The 16439-nt window shown below is 41.7% G+C and overlaps 2 protein-coding genes across 2 annotated transcripts in view; one reads left to right on the top strand and one right to left on the bottom strand.

Annotated features, from left to right (window-relative positions):
- Positions 1 to 16439, top strand: part of T265_04595 (hypothetical protein) — a gene marked incomplete at both ends in the record, with an annotated part of 90207 nt that overhangs the window by 43621 nt on the left and 30147 nt on the right. The window contains one exon of the mRNA XM_009169370.1: positions 2638 to 2685. The remainder of the gene's footprint in view (positions 1 to 2637; positions 2686 to 16439) is intronic.
- Positions 1 to 16439, bottom strand: part of T265_04597 (hypothetical protein) — a gene marked incomplete at both ends in the record, with an annotated part of 107152 nt that overhangs the window by 79907 nt on the left and 10806 nt on the right. The window lies entirely within an intron of this gene.

Genomic DNA, 16439 nt, shown 5'->3' with positions numbered 1-16439 from the left:
ATATGAGTTTCCGGAAAAACCGAATTGACATGCAGATGAGTGTATAAGTCAAACACAGTACATTATTTAATTTCACTGAGAATGCAAATACCAAGTGTATACGGGACGGAGAAAAAACATTTTATAGAAGTGAACCACAATTATTTGCCTTTTTTAACTGGACGATTAGTACACCAACTGGGATATTGAGGATTCTTTCTTCAGGATATAGAGAAGTTATTGTGATAAAAATTCAGATCTTATAAAGGGGAAAGAAATATCCAGATAGCCCACTATAACTATTACCATCTTAGGGCTGATCAGGTAGGTACGCCTCCACTTTTTAACCCAGCCTTGAAAGGCAAAGCGAAATACACAGCACTAAACAAAACGAATTATTAAAGGTACTAAAGACATGAAAGCTAAGTGTTGTTGTCCAGAAGGAATATTCAGATAGGTTCTCACTGGTTTTCATTAGTTTTGAGATGCATACGACTGCTCTGGTTCGCAGAGCATTTTTCCTATAATTGGGGGTGATTTCCGAACTTTTATTTCCCGTCTAAAAACTAATATTCTGAGTCTGTCCGTTGTTGATTCCTCAGCATTCAAGTGTATTTTTCAAGGCATATTTCATAAAATTTAGTTTCTCTTAGTTGGGAAATACGAAACACATCGCTTCTATTCCCCCCGGCTCGTTTCCACTTTTTTCCGCACAAAGCGTGATAAGATCAATGTGGTGCCAAACAAACTGTCAGGAGTATCTGCGGCTGATGGAACCACTGGTTCTTTGTCCAATTTTCGTCCCAACTGTGGTAGACTAGAACTCACTCTGCACAAAAGCTTGCTCCACTGTGTGAACTGCGACAGCTGGGGTGATGTTATCGGTCACGAATATCCATAGCTTGAATGCCAGTCACAGAAAACCATCGGACCCTGTTAAAAAGATCAAAATATTCGACCAAAATTTGAATCAGCCTAGATCGGGATGTCCCTGAACACAATAAATGAGCTTGTAATACGTAGTACAACGATGTACCTAAAGAAACAAAATCTTCCTGTCTGTCCATGGGATCTTAGCAGCTGAACATTTTGAACAAAAGCCATATTACAACATGGGTACAAAAGACTAATGGCACCAAGCGCCGGAAACAAAACCGATGCTATGGAAGTAACACACTACTCATAGGGTTGCTGAGAACTCTGCAACAGCTCATGATCGGTTTTGCCCTCCTTGGGGATCATCAGGTAGGTGCAGACCCAAGTTACCGTAAACCCTATTTTCTACTTGAACACAAAATGTGCGAAATTCGACAATTACACTGGTTTGAATACCAGTTTGGTTTTGACATGAAACCCACCCGAATCTCCCATTTGTTACGTTATTACTATTAAAATTACATCCCTTCCTTACACTGGTTGTCGTAATGTCTTTATAATGATTGTTTTTGTTGTGCTGCTTTCCATGTTAGGGTCTGGTTTAACGAAATGGAACCACCGAGCCGTCGTACATGAGGTAACATGGCGCCAAGCATTTCCCCTGCAAATAAGAGGGGAGTTATTGGTCACAATGCTAAGACGTACTGAATCCATAATTGAAGGGAGATAAAGGGAGGTAAAGGGAGATGCGATGTCACGTACACATTAGTTTGGGAAGATCATGACGATCTGCCTGAAACGTGACTCGTTTGAATCAGGTCGATGATCTGCAAGTAGGTCACATAGTTCAGGTTCCACATGTCGCCACTTGTGATTTTTGTTCGTGATTTGCCTCTTGTACCCGAGGAATCCTTGAGACAATCTTGATTTCCAGTAATAGAGAAAACGTGATTCCAAAATTTTCAGTTCCTAACATTCCAATCGCAAACTTCATGCTACCGACGGAAGGAAACTAACACTGCCGACAGCACCACTCATGCGCCTGTTCTTCACACTTTCGATAATATAGACGGTATCCGCACATAAAAAAATATCGGCAATTTAGGATATTCCGATAAAGGTCGAATGATTCACTGAGGTAGATGTTTTGTTTTTTCCTCATCACTTACTGAGTTGACTTTATTAGTGCGTTTTTAGTAGATTGGAAGGGTGCCAAGCGCACAGGTTGTACATCACCATGTGGTATAGCTGACCAGCAAAGCCAAGTCGGATAAAATTCCTTCATGAAAACACACAAAATGGGGCCAGATATTTTCCTACTATTTTAACGTGAATACTCTATGTCAACTGTCGGCAACAAGTGGTTCTGATAGATGAATATGCTTCATGCGTTCTAGTGGATCGCGATTATCGCATTTTGACCACCACCTGTTTCATGTAAAATCCAGACAAACACTTAACACAGTTTCCATGCAAGATGGTACGGAGTGCTATCCATATTTTGGGCTTGCCTTTCTTGTGTTCAAAACCATGCGCTCTGAGCAACCTGACTATCAACGCTTACAATTTGAGAGCCCAGTATTGGTTTGAAACAACATACTGACAGTCCAACATATAAAATCCCAAATGATACAAAGACGTAGCCAAAGAAACTGGACATGATGATATGGTCTCTTTGAATATGCTTTTAAACGATCAAAGCTTTTCGAAAAAATTTGACGCGTTGTAAATCTATTTGCAATCACCACTCTGTTTCACTGCATATTTTCTATCATTTTGCAGTCATGGAGCATTTTGCTTACCGCAGAAAGACTGTCCCACCTCCTGTAGGTAAGTAACTATTTGCCTTACATTCCTATCGTCAGTTGGTTTCTTACAAGTTACGGTCGTTTTCACACAAAAAAGGGTCCACTTCGAATTCCAACAGCAAGCAATTCTTGAAATCCCACGGAGTGGCGGTGGTCTTCACGGTTCTTGTAGATGTTTCTTTCAACAGTGACATTTATGATGGCTTTTTGTCGAGAAGAGGACTGAACAGTTTTTCAGGGACACTGCTATAACCTCTGACAACTTTAAAATCGCAAATGTGATTAATTCAGATATGGGTCTCAATTTGTCGAAATATCACTACGCTTGCTTAGGGTGGTATGCGTCGAAAAGTATTTCTCAATCACTTTTCACTGAAGACAACTGGCGTTTTAGAGGACTACAAGACGAATAAGGGGTAAAAGTATTTCGGAACGTGTAATCTCGTGACGTCTGATTCTGTCCATTATTCCTGAAGCAGATGCTAGTCTAACCAAATGACAGGGTGACCCTGGTGAACTAAGTGCCCTACCCAGTTTTCCGGGGGCAAATAAAAAATGGTTGTCAATTGGAAAAGCGTAGCGTCTCGACCTCAGTGAGACCCATTAGAGGGGTTTAGAGGGCCCGTGACCTTTCATCTGTTAAACTACGGAACGCGCCTCTTCCAGCCGGTCGGTTCAGCCATAACCCTCAGGCACTTTTGGCTGATCCCAATACGGGAAGCCTCATACTTTGGCTGTAAAGCCCGATTGAAATTCTTACCTCACATCTTGATAGTTACCAGGTCCTCGTGAGTACCTATAACCTTTGTGGAAAATGCCAGCCATTCGCTATTGATTGGACCAATCGGAGTAATTAACAGCAGTTTAGGTCAAGGATCGAACCCATTAGTTGAGTTTCGCACATGATTTTCAATTTTTGCGCCAGGTTTTAAACTCGACAAACACGCAATTGACTGACAAATTCACTCGCATTTTCAATATTGCAAAAAAAGTCAATCGCTGTGACCAGCCTTTAAGCTTAGTAGGTTTATTAACAAATTGTTTTAGGTTGTAAAATATTGTAAAGCGCATTATCAGAATGGTTTATTTTTTAGTGTGATTCAGGGTAGTTCTCAAGTGGAAACAAAAAGTTTGAACTCTCTTGAAATTGGGTTCAGTTTGGAGAGGTCAAAAGCTGAGCCGTAGTCAGTTAAGAACCCTCTCTTCGAATACTCACTGCAATTGCCCTTCTTAAAAGACTTCTCCTCAAGAGTGTACACGGTTTTAGAATCGAGGAATTCCTCACTACTTGTAAACGCTTTATTAATGAATTTACAAAATTCGTCTTAAGAGGACTGGAGACATTAGGAAGGATGTGCGCCAGATCGAATGTTTCAAGGGCCCTTCCAAGAGCCGGCTAACGTTGATTGGTAATAAGGTTCACCGACATGATTTATTCCACAGAGTTTTCTGATTATGCTGGTACTGGTAGAACATGAAAGGCTTGACTAGTACCACTCAGGTAAGGAATATCTGAGACCTCCAAATACGGCATTGTAGGTGGATGAACAATCTTCATTTGTAGAAAGTCACACTCAACCAACGTCGGCTAGGTCGCCCTCCAATCCAAAATTTTAGTTAAGACCAGTTAAACTTTGATTCTGAATAATGAGTCGGGTTGTTCTAACAGTTGTCTGAAAAAATCATGCTTGCAGATATTGCGTTACAATGGTACTGAGGCTATTCTCATTTCTCGGTCTACAGATTTGTTCTAGCCAGTGTGTGTGCAGGGATAAGACTGCAGTAGGTAAAACCTCACACCAGCGTTTCACATGACTTAAACATCTGGAACTGGCGACGACTCTGAGACACCACGGACGAGCGCCTCCTCCTGACGATTGTTAGCTACTGAAGAACATCCGATTACTTCGTGATAACTTACTGTCCCCGATGAAGTGTCGATTACAGCGGCCATCATATTTCAAAAGCAAAATGCATCAGCAATCTACTTGATAGTGTACGCTTTCTGCTCGCCATCTGTTGTTTTTGTAAGTTTCGGTACCTTTTCAACCTACAATCGTAATATTTTTGTGCATCTCAATGGACTTCAATTGTCCCTGGTTGTCTGTGGACTCTTGTGAATAAATGCAGAAACGTAGAAATGTTACTGAAAAGTTTATGGGAATGTAAACCGTAGAAATGAAGCAAGGTGGTACCGTGAGTGATGGGCGTGACGCTCCGAAACAGAGTTCCTTTAAACAGCTACCGAAAAGCTTAAAGGTCCTTCTTGTCATGTTGTCCGGCATAAATGATGTCCACCAATGGAATTTGCTCTGAAGACCATGTAAGTGATGGCCTGGTTTCACCGAACAAAAACGTTGTGGTAATTTATAGAACTAGACCCGTAGAAAAGACAGTCATGTTTGACGTGGTTAAGAACTACTACGAAGAAAACTTTTGGAGCGTGTAAATAGAGTTAAATCTGAAGAAAATAACCTTGTGATAACAAAATGACCTAAAAGAGACCATAAGATCTAGTTTAATCTGCTTTGTGGTTGAAATGCATCACTACAAATAAGTATAACGTTTCAAGGTCATCCGCAAATAGATGAGCCTGAAGTTAGGCAGAGGTTCACCATCGGAAAACATCAATGGGCAGATGATTTCCGTTGAATTAGGGTTGCTCATTACGCACTATATGAGTTGGCATGCTTCTGGTACGAACTTAGATTTTAGTGACCGAGGGAACCAAGCAGTTTGTATGATGAGGTGATTGTTCAGCTGTAACACCCTTCTGACTCTTGATTGCAATGGCACCCGAAAAAAGCACGAGGGCTAGGATATCGGCAGGTTGCCCTTGCCTAGACGGGGAAAGTCAAGATGCAGAGGTTGGGCCTTTCAGTCAGTAAATTCTTGCTCTAACTACTTGAACTATCTCTTGAACAGCAACACTTGTCGCAAGATTACGCCACTCATAAATACTGGATGGAAGCGAGCGGCAGATCTGCTCATTCAAACATCCGTTCATTGCCTTTAGTCTATTGTTGATGGGTTGGACAGCCTTATAATCTTTATGCCATAATTTTCATCTGAAAACAGAGGATTTCATGAGATACGATGTCAGTTTTATGTGAAAAACCCTTACGCCACTTTACCAACTAGTCCATCTTTATTGACTGATACAGCTAAGGCCATGTTCTGGCATCATCGGGGTGCATTTTCGTGGGCCTATCAACTATGTTCTTACTTAAATTTGCAACCGTATTGGTCGAATATGACCTTGAAAAAGACGGGTTTTCAGCTAAACAGACGCAATGTAGATATAACATTTCTATTTGTATTGATAGCTTGTAGTTTATATCTGAATGTAATTTGGAACCTCACTGTAGTGAGCATCAAGGGATAAAAAAAGTTGACAGAAAACAAATTGGATGAACTTCAGATAGACTTTCCGGTAGAAATGATCATAAATGTATAAAGGCCATGTATTCTATTGAGAAAAAGGATCCATTTATTTTTGAATGAAGTGGAACCTTCTTTGTCCTGGCTTACTGGACCTTGGTAGCACTTCATGTGGTTGAGGAACGTGGATGATATTTCTTTTTTTTTCACGTTTCAAAAATCATATTAACTGAATACCGACGTTAACTCGGATAGGTGCATTTAAAATGTAAACAGCAGGTGCAGAGCCGTCCGCTTGATCTAAATCGAGCCTGTAGAAAACAGTGCTTTGAATAGTTGGTGACCATTTTATGCAATAAAACTAAGAATGGATATTGCGGAGAAGTTCCGTTTGCTGACGTGTGACCACGGATCTTTAAAACTCATCCAGAAATCGAAACTCCAGTCATTCAACATTTTGACAGATCAGTCTTCTAAGCAATCATATCCAGAAGTAAATACTAGATGAATTTAGGGTTGGAGTGTCTGAAAGAACCGTTGCATATACGATTGAATGCCGACATTACGGTTGCTTCTCGCAGGAGTGGTCAACCTTCAGACAGAAATTTTTTTACTTGGTCTCCCGATGCATATTTAGATTAAAAACTGCCCCACAAAAGACGGAACTTTGCAAAAGGACATGTATTTTTTCGGTACTCCAACTAATCTTCCACCAAGCTCGGCAAGCAGATCAACCTGATCAACAACCAATAGTCTTCCACCTGCTTTCCTCATCCATATGTGAATTCTGGTGCCTAAGATATTCAGTCGTCATAGTTGAATAAGCCAGTTTAGATGTGTCAATTCTTAGCTTTAGTGGTTGGATAATTTTTAAACTTATCTTTTTAGTGGAAATTCCCTACATTGCCAACATATCGTAAAAGTTACCTTGTTTAACTTGTTTCCTGTGTTAGACCGAAGAAGGTTTCACTCGGGTTTTGATGCCGTTAGTGCAACTATTCAGGCTTAATTCTAACATGGCCATGGGTTTCAAATGCAGATACTAGCAAATTGGTCATATAGCCGATGGTCTGAAACAAACCTTTTCCAATGAAAACAGATCATTCTGTTGCGATGTGTCGCTCAAATTGAGTGTCGTTGATGCTTGGCAAGATGCCACTTTATTCGGGTGACGCGCTATACAGGAACCAGCTATGTTTGTGTTGGGCGAGTGGCACATTAGCATTTAGTAGAAAACCAGAATATACCTGCACTTTTCATCATGAAAGCAAACTATGGCAGTTATGGTAAAAGATATTCAGTACATTCTTATTTAAGCGTTATTCCGCATCTTAAGGGTATGCTGACCAGTAAAAGCCAAAGTTTGTCTCCAGCTGAGTCCAGATAAGGTATCTCATTGATAGAAATATCTTGATGCAGTGAGGTGCCGACAGAAGATTAATTCCAGCCTGTACGACTGAATTTATATAAAAAATGATCAAAAGTGGACTTTTACTGGTGGAAAAACACATAGGAGAAAAGATGAATAAAAACTAAATTATTACGAAATTTCCTCGTGAGTCGTCGGACAGCTGTGTATTTACAGACTGGCAGTTTAGAATTCCGGACATACTTTCTCTCATTCTGTTTGTCTCTAGACCCAGAAAATGAGCACACAAGGTCAGGATGTTAGCAGAAAATGCGATGGTAAATTATACCAGAGGATGGGAAATAAATGAGATAGAATGAGCAATGTCTTGAAGAGGAATGGAATGTGGGGTATTTCTGCAATATCAATCAAAGTTACAGCGCTTCTGGAAGTAAACGTAAGATCAATTTAATAGTGTCTAAAAAGGGCATCAAACATAAAAGATTATTCGTCTTGTGAATGAAAACTGAGACTTTGGAATCAACCTAGGTTTGACAGGAATAAATTCCTTTCCAAGTAATGAGTAGGCAGATTAATTTCAGCCCTCTAAATTTTTGCTTGAACAGCAGAGTAAACTCTACATTCTGGTTGAGAATAGTCCTGGCTGCTAAAGAGATGAAGAACAGAACGTAAATGACAAAACCATTGCCGCGTATCTCATATCTGATGACGGTTGAGGTGCATCAGAGATGAAGATAGCAGAAACGCCCAATTAGGATCCGAAGAAGAGTGAATAAGTACTTCGAGCGGCTTTCCGTAAGCCAGAAGTTCGCCATTGTAAAGCGTAATAATTTCCCCGGATTGGCTTTTCTTGAAAGAACCGTATGCTACATTGAAAGAGGAGAAAGACCGTTGTCCATATTTTGGTTGCTGGTACGGAGTCCGACTCATGCAAGACGGTTGTAAAGGTTACATCAACAATTGGAGTGATACGATCACTGTACCTTTGGAGGTGGAGCGTAGAGGTGTACAGCCAACTGGTCTGGCTCACAGACGGAGCCACCGACCATCTATTCTAACTGAGCAGCGAATAGTTCCCTCAATAAAAGTCCGCATTGTGTGTTTTGATAGAAAAATGTAACAACTGACAAGCCACTAGAAGAAGATGGCAAAAGGTTCTTTCTGTATGCAGCAAGGAGACTATAAGAAACCAAGATAAATGCATCCATCTACATAATGTGCCAGACAACCCACTGGGAAACCACACTGCCTAATGCGTTTCTAGTAACTTTGTGGGCAAAATCATTGGCACAGAAAATGCTGCATCATCGCCTAACATGAGTTTTCTATCATCTCGTAACGTTTGGACAGAAGACGATTCGAACAATGACACTAAAGTAAAAAAAAACTTTCACCCGTTAAGCAAGGAAGACTTTTGAGTACGATTCATTTGCGATGAATGTCTGGAAAGTATGGCCAGATAAGTAACAAAACTCTCAAACGGTATGAGAATATACGAGAGGCACTACGGGCTGGAAGGGTGTCGCACCTGAGAGCGGTTTGCAGACGTGCAGTTATTCCGCACTTTTCAGGTGCTTACTAATGGAGGTTTTCACCGGTCATTTGTTGAGGTGTAGCACCAAGCGCGTTTTGAACCCAAAGGGTACTTGTGTCAGTTTATTCCCACAGCTTTTTAAGAATTTACTCAAAGTGATTGTCATTCAAGCGGGAAAATTCTTTGCCAAACATTCTTTAAAGTGGCACTAAGTTCGACATACCGACCACCACAGAAGGTACAACAATCATTCACAGAAAATTTGTGAAAATTTCGCGTCATTGGTCAGGCATTGGCCAGACACTCTCTTGGTGGCCAAATGTGGTCCACAGACCTTCGGGTTTTCTGTATGTTCCTATCCATTTCTGTGTGCGGACGCAAACACTAACGAAAGGAGTGAAAACATCTGGGTTGTATTCACACAAATCAACAACTCGGCCATGCATACGATAGTCGCACCGAGGCTAATAGCCGCGAGCTACAGTGTCCTAGTGGACAAATTGGTCGACAAATAGATAGATAATTAACTTTCTCAACCGTATTGACGAAGAAGCCTGCAAAAAGAGACAAGCACATCTTTTCGTTTCAGAGTCTTAAATGCACCAGAATGTGTAACTATTTTCATGGAATTATTCGAAATCTCCGTAAACTGCTGCTCTTTTATGCTCACATAATCAAACGGAAGACGGAGGGTCTTGTTTCCGATGTCTTTTGTTATTAGGTTTACAGCTGTTTGCTAGGTGCAAGTGCACATTAATTTCGTTACTTGACTTGGTTAAAAACAAGATTTAATAAATGCAGAAAAGTTTCTTTGGTTAAAAGCACTTCAAGAGCTCGTTAAGAAACAAAATTTGACAAGCACATCAAAGAACTCCCTCCAGAAGAGTATAATTGAATAGCTTAGCGGTAGAATCCTGCTCGCTTCAGCCTTTATTTTGTTCGGAAAACTTGTGATGACGTAGTTGTGGTTTGGAGATGATTTTGGATTGTATTTTTAAGTTCTTCCAGATCTCGTCGGCTCCATCAGTTCATCTTGTTCACACTGTGGCTTGCACGAACGTTGTCCGCACTTCCTATGGTGTGCAGGCATGTGATTTCAGTCACAGTAGTAATGCGTTTCATGGGAAACCCTTCCCACAAAAAGGATGCTCGCGGTTCGGAGATCGCTGTAAATGCTGACAAAGAATACAGTCTTGAGAGGTCTCTTAATTATCCATGTTGGTGAATGAAAATGTGAAGCAAAGAAACGTTACTGGACAACGCGATAATTTGCTGTGACCAAGGGGACACACAGATTCTCAACTGGTGCTGTTCCGAAGGGTTAACACCCCAGTTATCCCAAAAAGCAGTAAAAGAACAGAGACAACCCTGCATTATCAGGTATCTGGATATCCTATGACTTCCAACTAGTCGCGGTGTTCCAAGTGACTAGGCTGCATCGGCTTACTAAACAAGATACTCAAGGATAGCTTGAGCAGTTTGGAAGTGGATTTCTTTGTGACTATCCATATCAGTGCCCTGAATTCAAACGTAAGTGCATCAGTGCGCCTACGCTCATTAGAGGCGAAATTTCCCCATTGGGCATAGAATGAAGTCATTCGTGCTACCATGTAAGTCGTTCGAACCGGGAACCAAAAGACAGCACGAATGTGATAATCCGCGGTATTTTACTATTGTGTGCGCTAGGTGCACTGCTAAATGATAAACCTTTAGAGACCTATTATAACATCTTTTTCAAAGTGGATTCAAGTTGAGAGTGCCATTTTATCCCGTCAGCTGTTGACTGACTCAGATAGTCATCTAACCAATCACAAAGATCTCAGGCTCCGTCTGATCATTCCTTGATCCTCGTACACGGCGTGATAACCAGTAATGCAACTGATGCTTTTGTGAAAAGGTAGGGTCGGATGCTAAAAACCACAGACAAAAGAGTACTTGAATTTTTCTTCAGACTCACCAGGTGAACGCAGAGGGATCGGGCACGTGACACTTTGATTGGCGCGCTGTTTTAGGCGTTCGTGTGGCCGAAGTTATTTGCGTTTGACAATGCATTCGCGTTCGACTTCAGGCCAGGTTTGAATTAGGTCATTTGTTATTCCGTATAGTATCTTCTCATTGTGTTGGTCCTGAAACGCGGAACAAAGGTAGATAGTAGGGTGACGAAATACACTCATTGCAGTTCAGTTTGTTTTTTCTCTAAAACCAACTGAAATGGCAAATGAGCGTACTTCACGAACTCTGTGTTATTTGGCGTTAAAATAGAGCATAAGTTTGACGAGAACTCGAGACTGCGCCTATTCAATGAGTCTCAAAAAAGACGAGGGACTGTCAGCGTTTTCAGAAACCTTGTCGTGTTGTTTCAATAAAAGTGCATTAGACTGACTTGTCATATGATTTTCTGTTTAGGGCACCAGTCTTGTGTGGTATAAAGCCGCCGGTGCAGCAATCGGAATAGCATTCAATTACTTAGAAATTTAGACTGACTGACACCACGTCACTGATGTTCGCTATGCTCTATCTTGTGTTGTGTAGGGAAGGGACAACTTTTCAGATTTCAACACGACAGGAAGATCTCTGAAGTCTGTCTGTTAAAGCTAGAATGAGACATGGACGAAACCGTGCGGCCCCCGGAGAAGTGTTATATTTTCTTACTGTTCAAAAGTGATCACGTAACAACAAGTATTTGCCTGAAGGATGTGTCAACATTGGATCAGGTCTACTTAAATGTGAGGTTCAGGCCCTTGGTTACCACCAGGATGACCTCATTTCAGTTTGGTTATTGGTGATTAGTTGTTTTGATGTCACAGATTGCTTGATAATACATATGTAGTTGCGATGGCGTTCATACCAACTAAACGGAGAAGGGATGGCTGAGCACATTGTAGAATGCACAGCACGAGTCACCCAGAGATCACAACACACATAACTGGTCATTCTCTTTCCGACTACATCAATAGCATGGCTTGTAGAAGAAACCGGCTACCTGTGTGACTCATGCAATTCAGTATAATCTGAGCCCGAAACTTCTGGTGTTCAGTGGGTCGATTCTGATCAAAGCCGGTCGGACATCCCTCCTGCTAAAGACACTATCAAATAACTTTCATGTGTGCAATAGGAATAAACATAATTCTCCGACAGACCTGTGAAGCAAGGCATCGTCTGCTTTTCTAATTCGTTACTGCGCCCCATCTATCATGAACATGGCTTTTTTCGTTTAATGGAGGGAAACATAATGTCATATCGTGGAATGTCTTCTTGCTTTTTTTTAATGAAATGGATGAAATGGATGTTTCAAACATACCATAGAGGCGAGCGTTGATCCATTGTTGGTTTATTTGTCCATCAAAGCTGAAGTATGTATCCATGCATAGGCCTAAGAGCTTTCACAGCCTTTGGGTTTTGTGGTCCCAGTTTTGGAATAATCCAAGAACACGATAGGAACCTTGGGATCCAAAAGTCTGTGCAAGTTGTTAGGCTTTTGTATAAGTATATACTTTAGCTGTGAAAGACTCGAGTGGGTCTCTTATATCAGCATTTGTTGCTGAGGTGGTAGTCCAGAAATTAGAGCGCGCAGTACTACCCATCATCCATCCAAAGCTATGGATCCACTACGCAGAAAATACCGATGTCATCATAAAACGAGGTTCAGTACATAATGCTAATGAACCACTCGACAAGGCGTTTGAAGATTTCAAGGTTGCGGATTCAATCAACCGATTCATTGAACTAGATCCAATTTACGCACCACTAAGTCCAAAGGACCAATATCTCAACCGGAATACCCAAGGATAGCCTACTATCGGACTAACAAACCATGGGACAAAAACTCTTCTAAGCCGGGTCAACGAAGGACACAAGCTGGAACCTGGAGGGGTCAAGGACAGAACTCACTCCAGCATCGACCAGAGTAGGAGAGCAAGGTAGGCCGAGCTCATCTATCAATCAGGGCATAGGACAACAGAGCAACCAATCAAACCGCTCGACCAGACAGCTAATTGTGATCGAAGGTCATCCCCGGTTAGCAGCACGTATGTTAACGCACACGAAGCGCCACTCAACACACGGTCATCGATCCATCGCTACGCTCTACTACGCCTCCTGACAACGCACCGACGATGTCACCTCGATTGGTGATGAAATCGAACTGCCCAGCTAAGCGAACAAATCAACGAACCACACAACAATCTGTTTCGATACTATGTCAATTTAGTACCACTACCTCTTTATGCTACAATCTTACTTTACTTCTTTACTTCTACTACTTCTTTACTGCTACTTCCTTGATAAATATCTTCCTTCTGAAATTGTGCCTGTCTTATACGTCTTTTGAAAGTTCAACAGCAGAACGAGGACAGAACTGCTCTCCTATCTTGTATGGATTCTGACAAAAAGAACCTTAATAATAAATGTGAATACATCACGTAAGAAAAAGTCAGTAATTTTTCGATAAAGAAGTTTAAGTTTTTTAAGAATACAACAAAAAAATTACTAACTGAGCTCGGCGAAAGTATCTGTTGGAAGTAGCCCATGTTCGAAATATTATACCTAACGTTGACTCGTTTTTAACTTCCGCGGAATTCTTGGCAGAATGTGGAATCTTCCGGTACTGAGTAACTGGCAATGCAGAACGTTAAACAAGATTTGTTTTTCAATAGAATATACATGAATTCAACCGACGACTGGGTTCCTAGAGGACGAAAAGACACTGGATAAGTTATTAGTCACCTTGATCATAGAATGAACACATGATGCATGACTCAGGCTACACTTGTGTGGATATGATACAGACATCTTGGTCTGCATGGACTTTCAGCATACTCCAAGCCACTGTAGTGTTAAGGGAAAGCCAGATTCACACATTAGGGTCACCACAACTGTCCCTCACCATCATCCTCGAGTTGCCTAGGCTACAAGGCGTCGGTCCAGTCAGGTCAATTTGACAAACTAGAGCCGTGTACAGTGGTTCGGCTCATTGCAGCTTGCGCCAATGATTAATGTAGGGTTGATGGCGACGTTGGGTTGGGAAAACCACTGGCAACCAAATGATAGTGAGTTGGGAACTGAGCTGGGATCTAACCAGCGGACACGTGATTTCTACTGCTTGTACGGGATCGCGATGTCACTGAGTACCTCCAGTCACGGATTCGGTGGATTCCTAATAGTAACCTCTCTGACGACGCAGCTAAGATCCTTTGATAAGGCCTTTATGCCTTGCCTTCAAGTCAGACATCGTCCAACGTGTGGTATGTGCACAATTGCAACAAACAGAGCAGAGCGGGGAAGTAGATTACCGAGAGAACGTAGCTGGTGCAGCTAAATCAGCCTATGAGTTGGACAAGCAGTGGATTCGTTACCAAAAGCCATTCACCGCAGTTCTGTTTTGTTAATCCGATGTACACATGATGTGGGTGCAGTACTTTGAAAGCAGCACAATCAACCTTGTTGGTAGTGCGAGGAGATTTGGCTATGGGGATATGGGGTGAAGTCTCCACCAAAGTACCAAACTTTTCTCATTTTTGACATACTGCGGTCAAGTTTTACAATCTTAAGTCGTCAACAACTAAAGTGCTCTTTCGTTATGAACCCAGTCTTTACTAAGTCGTAAGTCACTATTGAGAAGGCCTAGCAGGAAAAATATAATTTGTGCTCAAGGGCTCTCGAAAAGTTTTCAGTGACAAGATTATTCCTGTTTTCGATCAGAGAGTTTTTGCAACCTCGACATTACACCAGTGATTACACTAGTGATTCGAAATGAACTACAAGTATGGTGAAAACTGCTAGGTAAAGCGAAAATATTACTACTCAATTGTGTAAACACGACTCAGACACGTTAAGTAATTACAGACAAACAGTTAAAAAAAAACAGCGTAACTGTTCCGTCAATTTGTCTGCAAGGCTCTGATCTCACGGGCACATAACTCATGAAGACAGAGATCTCCGGGACAGATGATTAGGCAAAAGAGTTGAACCAGACTCTAGGGAACTTTTTTGGTAACGATGTAGAATTCTGGTTCCAATGGATCAGGGGCATCGATTTCTTCAGCTTCCGTTTTTTGCCGTCATTGGCTGGTGGTTCAACCTTGGAAATCTGCGATCAGGTTAGTTTGCGTACTAGCCAGAAAGAATGATACACCCGCTGTACTCTTTTTTTTCGTTGGGTACCTCCCTCGCGATCACCCACCATTCCTATACCGTTGTTCTACAGATGAAGTGACCAGCGCTTCCCCCTGATTGGTGGCGGACACGAATCACGTGGTTCCAAGCCACTAAGTAGAGAATTTCCGAAAATTAGACTTCACAGAGATCCTCTTGAAATTTCTTGGACGTTCTTTTAATATTGAGCGGCAATCAATGGACATTGCAAAAATTCTTGTTGATTTCCGTACCAATCCTCACCTTCCGTAAGATTCGGGGTGCAGCTTGGACACCAGAAAAACGCTATTTGAACAGTTCCTCATCGGTAGATACCATTACATAGGTAGCTCCGTTTAGTTGATAACCGTGAAAACACAGGTTGCCATGCCGGACCTACGAACTTAGTAAGGCACCCAACAAAACGAGTAAACAAGTCTTGCTGTGGACTCAGCCTAAGCGGACAATTTTGCAATGTATCCAGTGGCGAAGAGTCTTCTGAGTCCTTGTCAAATGGGCGAAGCTGACCGCGTGTTGACTCAGTTTCCAAACAGCGCCATTTCGAATTTATCTGGTCCTGAGCGAAATCCGAAATAACTGCCCAATGCACAAGCCAACAGAAATACTTTTAGGATTTCACACCAGACGAATTTTCCTACCTAGGTCTTGGATGATATTTCACCATATTTCTGTTAACGTGCATCTACTAGTTAGCGATTACGAGCAAACTGGTAACCTACAAAGTTCCGGTTTCCATAGTATATCGCCTAGTTGAGGAAGGTATTCGCCTGGTTTGGAAAATCTCCAGGTGCTAAAAACTTATAGTTTAAGAAACCTGACGTTAGAATGCCACCTCAGCAAGCCTTAGAACTGCCATTCGGCTGTTGCTCATGCTTGCTGACTGGTTTTAGATACAAAGATGAGAATTTTCGCATGTTGGGATCTTCCAATCGCATTCAGCATCTTTCGTTAAGAGCATTTATCAGCCGGTGACGATAATTCCAGAACCCAAAATGCCCGACTCTTGAGTACTTTAACCAGAGGTGCCAGTCGGTTTTTGAAGCCTTTGGAATACGATTTTTGTCTCTTACAAAGTCTAAAATTTTCCGCCTAAGAGTACACAAGTTTGTTCTATCCTGGTTGAGAGTTGCAAGCTGGAAGTCTTTCACGGTCAGAATTGATATCTGTCAGCCGTGTGCTCTTACATTTTAAGGTCCGAAGGGATAGTGGTAGAATCGTACGGATATCTCACGACTGGTTCTGAATCAAAACTGACGAAATTTCCGGCTCTGATGATGTCATTTTAGAGTCGGATTTGCCGGTCACCATTGACCAACTACCAAAACGCCCATGCATGCGT

This window comes from Opisthorchis viverrini (genome assembly GCF_000715545.1).
Source record: "Opisthorchis viverrini unplaced genomic scaffold opera_v5_77, whole genome shotgun sequence".
Taxonomy (NCBI): domain Eukaryota; kingdom Metazoa; phylum Platyhelminthes; class Trematoda; order Opisthorchiida; family Opisthorchiidae; genus Opisthorchis; species Opisthorchis viverrini.
This window is presented reverse-complemented; position numbering and strand designations above follow the sequence as displayed.